Source organism: Tenrec ecaudatus, chromosome 2 (assembly GCF_050624435.1).
Source record: "Tenrec ecaudatus isolate mTenEca1 chromosome 2, mTenEca1.hap1, whole genome shotgun sequence".
Lineage (NCBI taxonomy): Eukaryota > Metazoa > Chordata > Mammalia > Afrosoricida > Tenrecidae > Tenrec > Tenrec ecaudatus.
Window position 1 is genome coordinate 162,417,445 of NC_134531.1, and position 4,282 is coordinate 162,421,726.

Here is a 4,282-nt window from a genome sequence, read left to right on the forward strand (position 1 = left end):
ATGATTAAAAAAAAGATCAGTGGTGAAGGGAAATCATCTGCATGGGAAGAACTTTGAGCAGTACACCTGACCATTCAGTTTACCTTGAAGGAGAAATGGCCAGTGTGCAACTGTACAGTGATTCATGTGAGATGGTTAATGGTTTGGCTGGATGGTCAGGAAATTGGAAAGAACATGATTGGAAAGTTGGTGACAAGGATGTGTGGGTAAGAGCTATGTGGATAGACTTCTCTGAACGGGTCAAGAAAGTGAAGATAACCATATCTCATGTGAATGCTCGCCAAAGGGTTACCTTTGAAGAGGAAGATTTAAACAATCGAGTAGATAAGATGGCACACACTGTGGAGCCTAGTGGTCCTGCCATTGCTCGATGGGCAAATGAACAAATTAGACATGGTGGCATGGATGGAGGTTATGCACAGGTGAGCAACAGACACTTCCACTCACCCAGGCTGACTTGGTCACTGTCAGTGATGAGTATCCTATCTGCCAGCAGCAGAAACCAGCATTGAGTCCAAGGTTTTTCGACCATTCTTTGGGGAGACCAACAAGCAACCCTGTGGAAGGTTGGTTGCATAGGCCAACTTTCATCATGGAGTGGGCAGCATTTTTTTTGTTCTTAATGGAACAGACTTACTCTGGATATGTATTTGGATGCAATGCTTTTGCCCAAAATACCCCTCATGGACTCGCAGAATTGACTTATTCACTGACATGGCATTCTACGCAGCCTTGCTTTGGATCATGGAACTTACTACCCAGCAAATGACACGTGGCAATGGGCCCATGACTATGGAATCCACTGGTCATACAATGTTCCTCATCATCCCGAAGCACCTGGCTTGATACAATGATGAATGGCTTTCTAAAGACACAATTATGGCTTCTGCTAGCTGGCAACACCTTCTCAGACTGGGACAATGTTCTCCAGGGGTCTGCATATCCTTTAAAGTAGTAGCTGAAATATGGTGCTCTGTCTCCATTAGCCAGGATTCATGGGTCCAGGAAACAAGTTGTGGAAGCTTAAGTGTCACCACTCACTATTACCCCTAGTGATCCATTGGCCATATTTTCTCTTACTGTCCCAGCAAGTCTATTCTTTAAGGGTGGGTGGTCCTCTTTTCAATGGAAGGGACACTCCCACCTGGAAATACAGCATTGCTTCGATTGAACTGGCAGGAAAAATGCCCCCTGGCCATTTAGGCTCCTCATACTTTGGATCAACAGGTAAAAGGAGGGTCACTGTACTGTGAGGTATGATTGATCCTGATTACTAAGGGGAAATTGGACTGGTGCTAAAAAAAGGAGGTAAAGAAGAGTATGTCTGCAATTCAGGATATCCCCTAGGCCAGTTGTTCTCAACCTTCCCAATGCCGCGACCCTGCTGTAATATAGTTCCTCATATATGGAGACCCCCAACCATAAAATTATTTTCATTGCTACTTCATAAATGTAATTTTGCTACTTTTATGAATTGGATGACCCCTGTGAAAGGGTCATTCGACCCCAAAGGGGTCACAACCCACAGGTTGAGAACCACTGCACTAAGCCAGCTCTTAGTACTCCCATGCCTGTGATTAAAGTAAATGGTAAACTAAGCAATCCAATTCTTACAAGACGTTTAAGACCCAGGTCCCTCAGGAATAAGTTCCTGGTGACCCCACCAGGAAAAGAACCGCGACCAGTTGAGGTTCTGGCCGAGGACAAAGGGAATGCACAATAGGTAGTAGATAAAGCTGGTTCTAATGATCACTTATGACCACGTGATCTTTATATGTACTTATCGAATATCTTTCCCTTGTTCTTATACAATATACCAGGTACAAATAGGTTCAGTGTGTTTTCATTTGTTTGTATGCTAGCTATATGATGTTATGTGTAAGGATGATTTCATTAATTTCTGGAGATTATCTATGCATAAAAGAATTGTGTACAAGTGTCAACTTGACAAAAGTGGACTGCGATAGTTTTTGTTTGTTTGTGTGTGTGTGTGTGTGTGCCAACATGGCACCTGTAAGAAGATATGGGTGGAGTTTAGCCTGTCAATCAGGTTGCAGCTGGATGACCTCCTTTGGAGGAGTGACCAAAATAAATGTCTCTGGGAGGCCCTGCCCTCTTTTTCTATCCGTGGTGGTTGGGCCAGTGCGCTGCCTGATCTAGCACCCCTGCCTCACCTCATGTGCTCTGCTACCTGTGGGTCTTGCAGTCCTCTGCTCCACCAGGCCGGGTCTTGTGGATCCTCTTGCTTGTGTGGTGGCACCGTCCCACCTTTCTGTATCTGCTGCCTGTGGCCTGACTTCATTCACCTTTCCACCACTCTGGACACTGCATCTCTAGCCAACCACTTTACGTCACTACACTAAGGCTCCACTGTGGCCTGCTTTGCTACAGTGCACTACTGACCTCTACTAAACCTCACCACTTCCTCTTCCTATTACCTTCTTCCTTGACCTTGGACTAGTGGTTATGTGGGTTGGAAAGAATTCAGTATATTGTCCAATGTCTCCCTTCACCCACTTTTCTGTTGTCTTTCCCCAGGGAGGAGGACATGACAAAATAATAATAACTTATAAATTCATGAGGAAGATGGGGCAGGGAGAGAGTGGAAAAAATGAGGAGTGGAGGCCAATGGCTTAAGTAGAAAGCAAATGTTTTGAGAGTGATGATGGCAACAAATATACAAATGTGCTTGAAATAATGGATGTATGTATGGATTGTGATAAGAGTTGTACAAGCCCCCATTAAAATGATTAAAAAAAGAATTCAGTATATTGATCGTCTCATAAAAGTGAGTTGGACTGAACTCTCTGTACTGCTGTGACGACTAATTCCTTTATGATATGTATTCATAAGCATCCTTGTTTTCCTTCTTTAGAGAACCCTAACACAAGAAAATAGGAAGATCAAGAATCTCAGAGCTTTCCAAATTTTTCACAATATGGAAACCGTTGAAATAGATATTTCTGTTCTACCAAAGAAGAAGTGTAGGTAGATAAGAGACTACTATTTGACTATTTGAGATAGGCATTTCAGAAAGGCAATTAATGCTTGCATGGGTTCCTGCCTCAGCACCCACTAATGCCTCCTAGTTGCTGGCCATTTCATCCAGCTTCTTAGAAGGTTGTTTGTTCCTCATCTCTCAATAGCTGGGCTCTACCAGGCCCTCCCGGTTAGGTTCCATGTAGTTTCATGATCAGAATCCAATACTATCATGACAAATAGTCTCTTCTAATAGCCATATCCCCATCATTCCTGCATTAATTCCCTAGCCCAAAAAGAAAACCTTCTGTGATACAGTCAATTTTGACCAATAGCAAATCTGTTGGACCAAGCAGATCTGCCACTTTGCATCTCTGAGACTGAGCTGCTGACATTGCTGTTAGCGGTCCGGCATGTAATCCACACCACCACCAAAGCTCTGAATGCACTCACTCCCTGTCCTTGAGTTGATTCCAACTTACAACAATTCCTGAGACAGTAACTATCTATGTGATTAAAAAGCTTCATCTTTCTCCCGTGGAGTGACTAGTGGTTTTGAACGGATGACCTTGCAGTCAGTTAGGAATCCACTATGCCACCAGTTCTCTATACAGTTTCACACTGACCAATAAGCACGTACACTGACTTCAGATCCCACCCTGCTTGATACACATAAACCTTTTCTTAGAATTCCGCATGTTGCTTTTTTGTCACCTGATGCAACTCCCTCTGTTGCCCTGCCACAAATCAGGCTTTGCTGTTGTTCCCTCCCTAGAAACTGTGAGTAATTAATTCTGTTTGTCTTATGACTTTCCTGTGTGAATTTTACTTCCCCTGTCCTGACTGTTCATTTAATATAGTGGGCTATGTGGTGGTTATGGATTGAATCAACTAGACACTCCTGGGTAAGAGAAGAGACAGAGCACAACCTGCCAATTGTATTACAGCCCTTCATACCTCCTTGGTGTCATAACACAGGATACTTTAGATTATGAGATGAGACAAGCCCACTGTGAAGAGTGACATATGTAATATGAGACCTTATTGATTAGGGGGTCACCATGTGATCAACCATTTCAGACATGGGAAGGAACAAATGCAAAATCCCTGAGACATGCCATTAAAGATTGTGTGAGGCCAGGTTGACAAATCCAGTGGCGCTCATATATGTGAAAGAGAACTTTACATCAATCAAGAAGTAATTATATGTTGTAAAAACAATCAGTTCAATTGAACCCAAGTCCACAAGTCTTATATTTGCCCATAAGTCCCTCTTCAGACTCACACAGCCACATATAATTAT

The 4,282-nt window shown here is 43.2% G+C and overlaps 1 pseudogene; it reads left to right on the forward strand.

Annotated features, from left to right (window-relative positions):
• LOC142440173 (uncharacterized) lies at window positions 1–1,171 on the forward strand (annotated as a pseudogene).
• The last annotated feature ends 3,111 nt before the right edge of the window (window positions 1,172–4,282 follow it).